Source organism: Crassostrea angulata, chromosome 2, assembly GCF_025612915.1.
Source record: "Crassostrea angulata isolate pt1a10 chromosome 2, ASM2561291v2, whole genome shotgun sequence".
In the NCBI taxonomy this organism is placed as follows: domain Eukaryota; kingdom Metazoa; phylum Mollusca; class Bivalvia; order Ostreida; family Ostreidae; genus Magallana; species Magallana angulata.
Genome location: NC_069112.1, coordinates 28592812 through 28608101, shown reverse-complemented (window position 1 = coordinate 28608101; position 15290 = coordinate 28592812). Strand labels below are relative to the sequence as shown.

The window sequence follows — 15290 nt, the reverse complement described above, 5'->3', positions numbered from 1 at the left end:
TAAACAGAGTTTGATTGACAGATTCAGCCAGGTGCAGGTCTTACCCGATGTCCGAGGTTATGTGTGCTGGTTGTACACAGCCGAATAGTCTCAGTAACTAGTCTTCTTTCAATACGCGTACCTTTCTTTTGTTTGTTAAAAATGAATTCAATTTTGTAAAATTTGAATAATATCATTTCTTATAGATTTTTTTCACGAGAATATCTACAAAGGAGTTTTGCCAATCACAAACAGTTTAAAGTAATGTTTAACACGAGCGCTATTTTGAAACAATTAAATTGTCAGAGAGTTCCGAATGAAATCTGATGAACGTTTCACACGGTTCTCGCACGCTTTGCCCGCAACGATTTACACGCTTTGCCCGAAACGCTGCACGCTTTGCCCGAAACGCTAAACGGTTTACACGAAACGCTTCACGATTCACACGAAACGCTAAACGGTTTACACGAAACGCTAAACGGTTTACACGAAACGTTTCTCGCACGAAAGTCGCACGCTTTTTTGGTGTAGTAGTACGTTTCAGGGTCTGTATCATTGATGACGTCACAAGCATGTTTAATAGAGAAGATCATGTCGGGAGACAAATCATCGGAATGCAGTGTAAACAATGCCGAAATAAGACTTATTTAATACAGATACCTAAAATTCACATAAGTGTCAGTTAGGATATATCCAGGATAATACAGGCATGCATATTTTGTTTAATCAGCCAGTGTTATAAGGTAAGCAGAGTGACATTTATATGGCTTTGACCAGCCTTTCCTCTGTCAGTGTTTACCAAAAAAGGCAAAAGTGTAACACTACCCCGGATATTATGAAAGATGACTTTGGTAAATATCAACGGTATATTACCTAAACTACTTGAAAAGTGCTGCTAAAATCCTGTGAATCGTTGTTTTAGATGAAAAATACGTAGTATTTTCAATGAAATTATAGAAGTTGAGAGGGTTTCCGATAAATATTTACAATATTTATTTTATGCGATTAACAATGGGATTCTAACAGTAATACTAATAAACCTGTGCTAATTGCGGATCAAATTATTGTAACAAACATACAAATGAACTTCAGGGTAGTGTTACACTTTTTGATTTTTTGTTAAGGTAAAAAATTGATCTATTTTTAACTGTCACGTGATACCATGGCACGGCAGCTTCAAAGATCCAGTCGATTCCGAAGTAGAAAAATAATATCTTGGTGAATATATTCACTTGGTATTAATATTCCGCACTATTTTCCAAAAAATAAACATTTTTCAAATAGATCACAATTGTGACGGTCATTAAAGTAAGAGTTGCCTTAACCTACCCGCGTGGTTTTTAATCGAACTCGCACAAGATGGTCCGCATAGATGTGGTACATAATGAGTGATACCTTGATCGATTTGATGGCCTTAAAGTGTCTGTATTTCTTTCTTTTGAACATGAATCTGATCTGATCTGTGACCTGAAACCGTAATGTGAGTCCCACTTATTCCCCCTACATCCATGGTTATTCATGAGAAAGGTGTTCTAATTTAGAAATGTTCATCATAAAATTAGACAGCGTAATTTTTCTTACTGCAGAATTTAGATACAAGACTTCATCTGAATGCCTGGATATTAATCGTCTTTGTAGCTATTATATAATCGTTGAAATAAATTAGGCAAATCAGCATGCCCTGCTGATATATAAAAATGATATCTGTTGACACAAATGCATCAATTGTATTTGTAAAGTAGATTCGAGTAGCTACCTTTGCGAATGATTAAGATAAAGTGTCTTTTTATCACATCACAAGAAGGCAAGCGATACCTACTTGTTTTGTCCTAAGTTTCTGATTGAATCTTCCGGGTTGAAAAGTATTTGTTTGAGACATTTTTTTTTATAATCGGAACAATGGATTTCATAGCGTTTCTTTTACATCTTGCAGGATTAACTTTTGTAGTTACATATGGTATGTCATGTTATAATGTACTTTATAGATATATATGTCATTATTTCAATTTATATCTGTTGCTTCATAGACAATACACCAAAAACAATCATACATTAAAATACAATGTCTACAACATCGGAGAGGGGTTAATATTGATAAAAAAATTATTTGTACTTTAATCTACTTCTTTTAAAAAAGATAAATAAAAAATAACTTTAATTAACAGAACTTTTCAATTTGAAAATAATTGTTATCAATATTGATTACGTTTGGCACGCAATTAACGTATTGGCACGCAGGTAACATATTAGACAGATGACACGCAGGTAACATATTAGACAGATATCAAAATTATTTCTTGATAAAGTCTTCATTTTACAATGAAAAACTATAGAATTTGACGATAAATCAAAGTACAATAACTTTAAGAAATATTTATAATGATTTTTAGCCCGATTTTATGACAAAAACATCAAAATAACATAACACAATGACAAACAAATTGTTACAGCGTAAAGGAGATCATTGCATTGATCTGCTTCTTAAAATTAAAAACAAAAATGTATCTCAATTCATCGAAACTCATTCATTCTGAGATTTTTCTTTTGCGCACAGATGATTTGTCCCATGGGAAAATCGCTACCCAATCACAAACCTATACAGGTATTAATTTTGATGCAAGTCGCGCAGTCGATGGGAACACAGCAACATGTATGAGGACAAATGGCCTACTTCCCCGTACAAAACTACATGGTGGAAAGTGGATCTTGGTGGAGTGTACAGCATTTACAGCGTTACCATACTGTTTAAAAACTACAACGGATATGGTATGTTTCTGGTTTTAAGTAAACGTACGTGTACATGCGTGTATATAGATTTGGGGGTCGGTACGAAATTCTGTGAAGTTTCTTTTAAGAACTACGGCAGATCATTTGATATGTACGTGTTTTAGGTATACAGGTATGCGCGGTTATAGAGGGGCGAGGGACTTGAAGTTCCGGCAATTCAACACTCTTTTTAAGTTCAAATTGGACAAATCCACATTAATTGTAAAACTACATAAAGGCAACTAAAACCCTCCCTTGTCAAACGAACGTATTCCTCGTATCCAATCACCAACCCCTAATTCCAATAACATCTCTAATCCGGGCATGCATTCGGAGCTGAAAACGGTGTTGATTATTTACAAATTTTAAGTTTAAAATAGATTACTAGCTTACTTAATTGTAACAGCTATACTACATCATTTAAGTTACTTTTTTCCTTTTATTAATACGAAGTTAAAAACATTCAGCATTGCATAATTTAAAAAAAATCAAATAACATTCTAAATAGATGACACAATGTGTATACTTACGCATTTTTAAAGCAAGAGATCAAAAATTTAAGTTACCTCTGTTCTAAAACCTTGTAAGAGAAGTCTAATAGAATTTGTCAATTCATAGATATACTTGTAACCTTCTATTGTAATAAGTTGCTTTAAACCTAAATTGTAGAAGATAGACAAAGTGGACGTTTTGCAGGATTTTCTCTGTATGTATCTAACACTGATGTTTCAACAAGAAGTGATATAAAAGGATCAACCTTGTGTTACAAGGACGGCCCCTTGTACCGCCCCTGAACTTTACAACCACGTGTACTGAATATGGACGTTACGTCATCTTTTATAATGAACGAATGGATGGAGTTACCTATGGAAGCCCGTTGGTGCCACGTATGAAAAATATTTTATCTGGCGGCCGCCAGATAATTATTTGGCGGCCGCCACTTATTATCTGGCGGCCGCCAAATAATTATGTGGCGGCCGCCAGATAATAATGTGGCGGCCGCCACTTATTATCTGGCGGCCGCCACATAATTATCTGGCGGCCGCCATATAATTTTCTGGCGGCCGCCACATAATTATCTGGCGGCCGCCACATAATTATCTGGCGGCCGCCACATAATTTTCTGGCGGCCGCCACTTATTATCTGGCGGCCGTCACATAATTATCTGGCGGCCGCCACATAATTATTTGGCGGCCGCCAGATAAAACCTGGCTTCCTGATGCGCGCGCATTTTTTAATGGGAGTTGTGGATTCACTCTAATTTATTAGTTTTATTAATTATTTCTGAAACTTGACATTAAATATCAATTGCAGAGCTTAGGATTTTGAAAAACTGGTTGAGTTGAATGTATAGAAGAGTTTGTTGATAGAATCTAGAATGAATTTTATATTACTTTGTGCCTTGTATTATACATGTATGTTGTATAAAACATGGTATTTTAGAGTTGATTCTGAACTTTTAAAACTGAACTAAACATCCGTTCAGGAAATCTTAACATTAAAAAACCTTATCTTGAGAGGAATTTTATGTAAACATGTATAAGTAAAGGAACGCACTCCCTTCTATATGTTTTAATTTTGGTATAAGAATTTACCAACGCAGATTAAAGTCAGCTTTATTGGCCACGACAGCTAGTACAGGCACTATTATCACGAGAGCAGATCCATCTATGACTTTATAAGGATAAACTAGGATAAGTGTGTACTAGCATTCGTGGCCATAAAAATGAAACTATTTAACTGACTGTGTTGTTAAACTTTTATTCCAAATCACATGAAAGGCAGTACAATAAAAAGACCGCGATCGGCCACAGTCTCTCTAGGTAAATCAAAGTACTGAGAGTACTTAAAGGCCGCGTCTTGAAAGTTTGAATTTGTAATTGTTTACGTTTTCCTCCGTTATGTTCCAAAAATTATGAGCTTGAATTAGTTGTTTCAATCTACATGTAGTATGCTAAAGTTCGGCCTTTTGTAATTGCCTGATACTTTGTCATAATTTTGCTAAATCCCGACCGGGACTGTTCTTCATAATTGTAGAAAATTGACACAACGGTATATTATATTATGTAAAATAAGACCCCAAGAAAATTTTTAGAAAACTACAACTTACCGGGAAAATCAAAACAACCATTTTTAGTAGGGATGAAAAATTGGTTAATTTTTAGTACTCGGTTACTTGGACGTTTTTCCGATCGAGTACCCGGGTACTCGTTAAGAGTGTAAATAAATCTGAACAAGTACATTGAGAACTGTAAAAACTTGGTCACTTTTGTAGAAATTCCTCCTTACAATGTATGTTTAAGACAAATGTGATTTAACATGTTTGTCGTCCCCCCCCCCTTCCCCCGTATAGAATAAGCTAGTTTACTCGCACAGCTGATATTTTACGATTTTTGAATCTTCAGTTCTTTTAAAATATTTCCAGACCTTTGAAGTTTAGGTCTGTTCAATTTCTCTACTGTGTGCTATCTAATTTATATAATAGACTATATAAACGACAATGTTCAGTGAAAACAAATCATTAAAGTAAACCAAAAAATAAGCGTCGAAGACAGCCAAAGGTGAGAAAGCTAGGTAACAGGTGCTTGGTCACGATAATTACTATAGCATTGAATCTTGATTTTTAAAGTATACACTCTCATAACTGCAGCGGTGTGTGCATACAAATTGAGTAACGCGCGGTAGTATATGGTGGCATATCTCTGCCCCCTGTGTGCAAGTTAGTTTTCTCTTAATTTGTTGACATGCAAGATAAATATGTTGACATGCAAGATAGTTATGTCAACATGCAACATAACTATGTTTACATGCAAGAAAACTTCAATCAAATAAGAGTTATAAAAAATCTCAAATATCGCCAGCATGTGACATCCAAGATGCTAGATATGCTACCTATTGATGTCAACATGCAACTTCTTTATGTTAACATGCAACTTCTTTATGTCAACATGCAACTTCTTTATGTTAGCATGCAAGATAAAAATTGTTGACATACAACTTATAAGTTGCATGTCAACAAATTTATCTCGCATGTAAACATAACTAATTCATATTATAAAACTGTGCGTAATTTAAATACACGTGCGTAATTCAAATACAGATTAGAAACTACTTGCCATGCAAAATAACATAACGTTGATTTTAGAATTGATAACAATCGATAAAATCAACTCCCGACAGTACTTCAGTACTTGATTATCTTCTTAAAATTGAAATAAGTCCTATTCATTTACATGTACTACCACACAATAAATTAAAGATTTAAAACATAACAACCATGCGTTATCTCTGAATTCATAGGTCTAATATTGGTGCGAAATATTTATCAATGGGAGAAAGATCAGCTGAGTTTCTGATGAGAGGCATTAAGATATTGATGAAGAAATCTTTTAAATCATGAATATGACTGGTTTTGCCCGTTATAAAGTATAGAAAATGTCTCATAACATTAAAACAAATTACATGATTGTATATTCCAACTAAGCCAGACAACATGAACATTAACATTTAACTTGGTTCTTCAATCGATAAGATTGTATATATCAATTAATCTATTGGTCAACAAAAATGTATAATCTATATAGATTTTGCTTACAAAAATATGACGTGATTCATTCACGTTTGGTCTCCATTTTCTTGTTTTATCGATTTGAAAAGCAGATGACTGCATTTGGAGTATGATTTTTAATGAACATTCAGAATCGGTTGTATCGTGATCCGTGTAAATGATGCACGAGTTTACACAAAAAAGTAGTAAGTGGCGAACGAATTTATTTTTTACCTATTAATTTTATATGAATCGCTGCCAAAAAAATCATGACAGGTACAATATAGAAGGTCGAAAAAATCAAAATGGCTACTGCGACAATTTTTTGTTATTGTTATAGTACTTGGAATAATCTTATTGTAAAAAAGAAATATTTCTAACGTTGGAAGCCTGTGTTTGTTATCGGTATACAAATGTTAACTTTGTTCGGTAATTCAACAGTTTGAGAGTTTTCGGAGTTTCCATAAACCTTGTATAACAGATACCGTCCAACTTATAGATTTTCCCTTCGATCATAAAATAAATAAATAAATATAACGATTTAAATTATATACCTAAATATAGTTGTTTTATTTTTCCGGTTAGTTGTATTTTTTAAAAATTTTTCTTGGGGTCTTATTTTAATTAACATACCGTTGTGTCAATTTTCTACAACTATGAAGAACAGTCCCGGTCGGGATTTAGCAAAATTATGACAAAGTATCAGGCAATTGCAAAAAGCTGAACTTTAGCATACTACATGTACATTGAAACAACTAATTCAAACTCATAATTTTTGGAACATACCGGAGGAAAACGTAAACAATTTCACATTCAAACTTTCAAGACCCCGCCTTTCAGTACTCTCAGTACTTTGATTTACCCAGAGAGACTGTGGCCGATCGCGGTCTTTTTATTGTACTGCCTTTCATGTGATTTGGAATAAAATTTTAACAACACAGTCAGTTAAAAAGTTTCATTTTTATGGCCACGAATGCTAGTACACACTTATCCTAGTTTATCCTTATAAAGTTATAGATGGATCTGCTCTCGTGATAATATTGCCTGTACTAGCTGTCGTGGTCAATAAAGCTGACTTTAATCTGCGTTGGTAAATTCTTATACCAAAATTAAAACATATAGAAGGGGGTGCGTTCCTTTACTTATACATGTTTACATAAAATTCCTCTCAAGATAAGGTTTTTTAATGTTAAGATTTCCTGAACGGATGTTTAGTTCAGTTTTAAAAGTTCAGAATCAACTCTAAAATACCATGTTTCATACAACATACATGTATAATACAAGGCACAAAGTAATATAAAATTCATTCTAGATTCTATCAACAAACTCTTCTATACATTCAACTCAACCAGTTTTTCAAAATCCTAAGCTCTGCAATTGATATTTAATGTCAAGTTTCAGAAATAATTAATAAAACTAATTAATTAATGTGTATCCACAACTCCCTTAAAAGCTCCCATTAAAACATGCGCACGCATCAGGAAGCCAGGTTTTATCTGGTGGCCGCCAAATAATTATGTGGCGGCCGCCAGATAATTATGTGGCGGCCGCCAGAAAATTATATGGCGGCCGCCAGAAAATTATATGGCGGCCGTCAGAAAATTATATGGCGGCCGCCAGATAATTATCTGGCGGCCGCCAGATAAAATATTTTTCTTACGTGGCACCAATGGGCTTCCGTAGTTACCTACCCTGTTGGATATGAAATTCAAAATGTTTACACTGAATTGTGCGTAATAATTGTACAAGGTACATAGTTTAAAATTATAAATTACGTAAAATAATGCTGGTAATAACAGTTACCCTTGAGGTGAAATGGAATGATAAAAACAGCATTATTTCCCTTTTTACCTGCAACTACTGTCATATAACTTTTAGACATATTTTTCTGCTCACAATTACACACTACCTATATAAGGCCGAGAACATTATTCATGCTTTACCGTAGTTAGGTATTTCATTCACCCATGCACGTTACTTCGGATGAAAAGATAAGTAGGAACGCGAATTGAAAAAAATTCGACACACATCATTTCAAGGATCATGTGTTACAAATGTGAAGAACTTTTATTTATAGAAAATTAAAGTAAATATAGTAAATTTATAATAATGACAATTTTTTTAACAACTTGAAAATTTTGAGCAGGATTCGTAACTTTTTAAATTAGCCAGCCCTGTGACGAGCTGCCATTTTCAATAAATTTTTAACCTTGCAGTTAAGTTTAATCTAATTAAAAAAAAGCAAACTGGATTCGAGGCATGCATATAATTCAAAGATAATCGATCACTGGAAAACGATTCCCAGTGTACATGTCTACAAGAAATCGTCATGTTCCTTGCAAAACATTATACTGATTAAAACGACAACTCCTTATTTTCTTGGATTTCCCGTTGCATACATACATTATGCTCTTGTGCGAAGTGTTCACTGAGTAATTCAACATTATCAGTGCAAAATATTGCGTGTAGTTCTGTAATTTTTAAAAGTATATGCCCTTATTACGGGCCGCCAGGAGGCGGTCCGTTATTTGATACACATTAAAATTTTGTAACTGCGTTTCTGTGGGATAGTTTTTATGATCGGCTTCAGCCGATCACTGTTGTGTCCATATAAGGCATCCGGCAAATGCTTCCAAGTGTGCACACATTCCGCTTGCATATGTAGTTCTTATAAAAACTTGAAGCTTTGGTTTAGTATTTATATAACATTTTACTCAGTTTTATTTCAATTCATTTACCTTAAGAGATGCAAACATACATTAAAAACAGTTCGACCTGTTAATTCAAGAATGCACATTTTGTCTCACGCGTAAGAATTTCGATCGAAAGATTCATTCAGTAATGCAGTTGACCTCGATGAACTGACTTCGATCATAAGAACTGACCTCGATCTATTGATGTTGCATAATAGAAGCTAGGAAGACGGCTTGATTTATAAACAAGGTTACGTTATAATGCGACCTCAATAGCAAGTTATGATGGCATTCAATGTTTTTCAGTCGCATTAAATTATTTTAATACAACTCTTTCTTTGTATACGTGGAAATGCTCTTTTAGAGCCCTACTCAGTATTATGAAGAAGAAGAAGATACGTTAACATTTAATAATTACGTTAAAAATATTAAACTAGACAAGGAGTTTACGAACGGTTTTTTCCCAAATTTATTTCAAAATTTAATTTGTTGACGATTTATAATGATGAAATTATGGTGTACAGATTCAAAATATTCTATATTTTGTAAAAATACAATGCGTTTTAAAATATTTTACATCAAACTGATCATGTTGATTGTTTCTTGCTATCAATATATCATTATTGCCGATCATTCCTTTAAAAGGAATACTTGTCAAAGCATGTATCGGGAATGGTATACGGGGCATACTAAGGACCTGAAATACTAAAGACCTGAATGTAATGAAATTTTATATAAATGATGTATTTGAATTTCTATGTGCTGCGTCTAAAAAAGAAATGTGTGTCTATTTATTATATTTCCACGTGGTATGCGATAGAAAAATATATATCATAAAATGACATCCATATCAATTATTCACGCAAAAATATGAGAGAACTGAAATTTGAATTAACCTGAAAATTTGAGCTAACCTGATTTATTTTTAATTCTTTTGAAATAACCATGATTATCTTCACAAACTGAAGTGTGGATAAGATTTATAATTCCATTTAGGAAAAAAAAATACCAGGCTAATTTTTTACCCTTAAAATTGTGCAGATTCTACCGGATGAGTATGAAGTTTTAATTCAATACAATGCAACAAAAAATCAAGATAGTTTGAAATACACAATCTCCAAGAGAATAATGATGAGTTGAACTTTGTATTAGAATAATGTACAACTCAATGTGTTTTCCATTACTTCATACTATTGCTGCAATGATCATACAATTACCGTTAGAAATGCTTACCGTAACGAACTATATTCTTAATAATAATAGGAAAATGTTAAAATTCAAAACGTGTTGCTGAAAATATAGTAATTGAAATTTACCATTAAAATTAACACAACGCTAACCAACTCGTTATTTTCTTCTTTGTGGTGGTTTTTTTTTAATGTAAACAACAAATGATGATTCCTACAACAATAATATTTTTTGCGACCCATTTGACGCTTGCGTCAATATTATTTTTTGTTTTATTTTTATCATATGACTAAAAGAATAGTTCACGCATTTATAAAAGAGTCTCAATGAAAAAGCAACCTCAGTATATATTTCAGTAGGATAAGAGGAACGATCGATACTATTATATAGAGTTTCAACTGCTTATATGAATCATATCAGTTTTACAGACCACGTAAAATAGGTTTTTTTTGCAAAAATGGATATATCTACCCATTTACATGTCAGAGCCAATATAAAATGTTTAGAACAGTTGTAAATGAAAAATTTTAACAACCAACTTATATAACAAATATTTTGTCCATAAACCATGTAAAGAAATATTATTCCTGGAAATAATATATAATTTACCCTATGAAATAATCCAACATTTATGAGGCACCGCTTAAGTATGTCATTGTTTTTTTTTCAAAAAGTATTTAAGAATACAATCAACCATCCTTGTTTTGAAAGTATAGGTTGCAATCAGTCTGATGTATATGGCAATAACTGTAACATTCCATGTCCCCTCAACTGTAAAGACAGCATCTGTAACATTCAAAACGGATCATGTATTGGTTGTAAGTCTGGATGGACGGGACAATCTTGCAGCAAAAGTGCGATATTCTCTCATTTTACAAAAAAGTTAAGCTTTATTAAATTTTATCATTAAAAATCAGTCAATACATAATATAACGGAGTCTTATAATTAAAGCAAACCTTATATATTATTTTTGGCATGGTGTAAATAGAATGTAGCGAGAGGCTGTACGGTGTCAACTGTAGTCAACAGTGTAAAGGACACTGTAGAGACGGTACTACCTGTAATCACGTGACTGGTCAGTGTGACAGAGGATGTGGTACAGGATGGACAGGATCCTTGTGTGGCAAAGGTATTTATGACGATATTTTTCAGTTTGTATTGCTTCTGGAAATGCGAATTTTATAACATAACGTGCATAAAAGTGTGTTGAGTTTGCATGTTTCATAAAATGCATTTATTTAGGTCTAGATAATTTGGAGTTTGTACAGGGCCTGATTCATTGCATATACGATGCATTAACTGGAACATTGTTGTCCGTCGTATTAAGTTTCATTTTATTAACAACTTATTTAAAACTTGAACATTTCTACTAGATTTCTTCTAATTGATTTTCTGAGTAATATTTGTTTTTAGCGATTATTCTTTCTTATATAATCAAAGTACTGAAGTACTGAAAGCCGGGCTCCTCTTTTGGTGTGTCTTTATGCATATTGTGTTGTAAAGACTGAAAATTAATCTCTCTCTCTCTCTCTCTCTCTCTCTCTCTCTCTCTCTCTCTCATAATTATGCTTTTAATGTCGGCAAAGCGTCAGAGAGCGACCAAATTCTGTAAGCAGCTACAAACAAAAATATATCTGTCTAGTAGAAAAAAGTTCAACAGTTACTGCCTTGAATTTTGCGACAAGCGTTATATATTCAATCCCCATTTCTTCAACGCGCAGCAAAGTAGTTCATAAAAATTCATGCGAATTGTATGTATCAAAAATGCATAGCCTTGTTTTAAAACAAATTATTAATTTCTCTCGAAATTAGAATAAAAGAAACAAAATGCCAACACTTTTGACAAAACGTGGCTCTTTGTGTAACTATTTGGTATAGCGGAAGCTTTTCCTTTAACGCTGTTAGGTCTTTTGTTTACTTGTGCTATTTATAGTAACATTGGCGATTTGCCTGCCTACAGCCAGGACTTCAGCAGAGCCCGGCTAAAAATGGGTTTTTGGGGTTTTTTATCCTTATATATATATATATATATATATATATATATATATATATATATATATATATATATATATATATGTATGTATATATATATATATATATATATATATATATATATATATATATATATATATATATATATATATATATATATATATATATGTATATGTACATTACTTCATACTATTGCTGCAATGATCATACAATTACCGTTAGAAATGCTTACCGTAACGAACTATATTCTTAATAATAATAGGAAAATGTTAAAATTCAAAACGTGTTGCTGAAAATATAGTAATTGAAATTTACCATTAAAATTAACACAACGCTAACCAACTCGTTATTTTCTTCTTTGTGGTGGTTTTTTTTTAATGTAAACAACAAATGATGATTCCTACAACAATAATATTTTTTGCGACCCATTTGACGCTTGCGTCAATATTATTTTTTGTTTTATTTTTATCATATGACTAAAAGAATAGTTCATGCATTTATAAAAGAGTCTCAATGAAAAAGCAACCTCAGTATATATTTCAGTAGGATAAGAGGAACGATCGATACTATTATATAGAGTTTCAACTGCTTATATGAATCATATCAGTTTTACAGACCACGTAAAATAGGTTTTTTTTGCAAAAATGGATATATCTACCCATTTACATGTCAGAGCCAATATAAAATGTTTAGAACAGTTGTAAATGAAAAATTTTAACAACCAACTTATATAACAAATATTTTGTCCATAAACCATGTAAAGAAATATTATTCCTGGAAATAATATATAATTTACCCTATGAAATAATCCAACATTTATGAGGCACCGCTTAAGTATGTCATTGTTTTTTTTTCAAAAAGTATTTAAGAATACAATCAACCATCCTTGTTTTGAAAGTATAGGTTGCAATCAGTCTGATGTATATGGCAATAACTGTAACATTCCATGTCCCCTCAACTGTAAAGACAGCATCTGTAACATTCAAAACGGATCATGTATTGGTTGTAAGTCTGGATGGACGGGACAATCTTGCAGCAAAAGTGCGATATTCTCTCATTTTACAAAAAAGTTAAGCTTTATTAAATTTTATCATTAAAAATCAGTCAATACATAATATAACGGAGTCTTATAATTAAAGCAAACCTTATATATTATTTTTGGCATGGTGTAAATAGAATGTAGCGAGAGGCTGTACGGTGTCAACTGTAGTCAACAGTGTAAAGGACACTGTAGAGACGGTACTACCTGTAATCACGTGACTGGTCAGTGTGACAGAGGATGTGGTACAGGATGGACAGGATCCTTGTGTGGCAAAGGTATTTATGACGATATTTTTCAGTTTGTATTGCTTCTGGAAATGCGAATTTTATAACATAACGTGCATAAAAGTGTGTTGAGTTTGCATGTTTCATAAAATGCATTTATTTAGGTCTAGATAATTTGGAGTTTGTACAGGGCCTGATTCATTGCATATACGATGCATTAACTGGAACATTGTTGTCCGTCGTATTAAGTTTCATTTTATTAACAACTTATTTAAAACTTGAACATTTCTACTAGATTTCTTCTAATTGATTTTCTGAGTAATATTTGTTTTTAGCGATTATTCTTTCTTATATAATCAAAGTACTGAAGTACTGAAAGCCGGGCTCCTCTTTTGGTGTGTCTTTATGCATATTGTGTGGTAAAGACTGAAAATTAATCTCTCTCTCTCTCTCTCTCTCTCTCTCTCTCTCTCTCTCTCTCATAATTATGCTTTTAATGTCGGCAAAGCGTCAGAGAGCGACCAAATTCTGTAAGCAGCTACAAACAAAAATATATCTGTCTAGTAGAAAAAAGTTCAACAGTTACTGCCTTGAATTTTGCGACAAGCGTTATATATTCAATCCCCATTTCTTCAACGCGCAGCAAAGTAGTTCATAAAAATTCATGCGAATTGTATGTATCAAAAATGCATAGCCTTGTTTTAAAACAAATTATTAATTTCTCTCGAAATTAGAATAAAAGAAACAAAATGCCAACACTTTTGACAAAACGTGGCTCTTTGTGTAACTATTTGGTATAGCGGAAGCTTTTCCTTTAACGCTGTTAGGTCTTTTGTTTACTTGTGCTATTTATAGTAACATTGGCGATTTGCCTGCCTACAGCCAGGACTTCAGCAGAGCCCGGCTAAAAATGGGTTTTTGGGGTTTTTAATCCTTATATATATATATATATATATATATATATATATATATATATACACGATAGTATGAATATAAAGCTTTGGTTTGCACAAGAACTAAGAACTCTTTATTAATTCTGAGGCAATTCAATATTTTTGTTTCTTTAGAATGTGATGAGGGTACCTATGGTTATGATTGTGTCAACAACTGTAGTGGTCACTGTCTGAATGGTTCTCTGTGTAACAAACAGACTGGTCACTGTGACGAGGGATGTGATCTGGGTAACAACTGCAGCGAAGGAACATGTGAGTAACAGAAGTAGAGAATATTAACATTTTTGCTGCTAAGGTAAATTATGACAGCGGACTTTTCACAAGCTTTTTGCATTAACAATAAATGCTGGAAATGTAATCTGATTATATTTTCTTAAAAAAAAAAGATAATTATGTATTTGAAAGTTAGTTAATGAAAGTAATTTTTACTTTTTTTATAAGAATCCCCCACTTGAGTTTATCAAATATGAGTCTTATCATGAGTCTGAGCTTTTCTGATAAAAAGACCCACCAAAACATTAGCAACCTCACAATTAAGCAATACTGAATATTGAGGTTTACATGCCATTGAGAGACGGCTAGATTATTGCACGAATATTATTAAAAACTGTTTTGCCAATTTTTTATGTAGATATATCACATGAACATGTATACAATTTGTCATGTTATTATCATCTTTATTGCCACAGCTTATCTACAAAGAACAGAGACTACGCCTGCCTCTACATCGTGGATTGTTGGATTTTCAATATCGGTTTCTGTCAACGTAATTTTGATCAGTGTCATCCTCATAATGCTATGGTAACGATAAAATATAACACATAGATTGTTAGTTATTTAAGTTATAGCAAATTTACTCATTTTGATTGTAATAAGTTTACCCTCTGTTTATTTTATGTCCTAT

The 15290-nt window shown here is 32.8% G+C and overlaps 1 pseudogene; it reads left to right on the top strand.

The window, feature by feature from the left end:
- Window positions 1-1878: 1878 nt before the first annotated feature.
- Window positions 1879-11360, top strand: LOC128174130 (uncharacterized; annotated as a pseudogene).
- Window positions 11361-15290: the final 3930 nt, after the last annotated feature.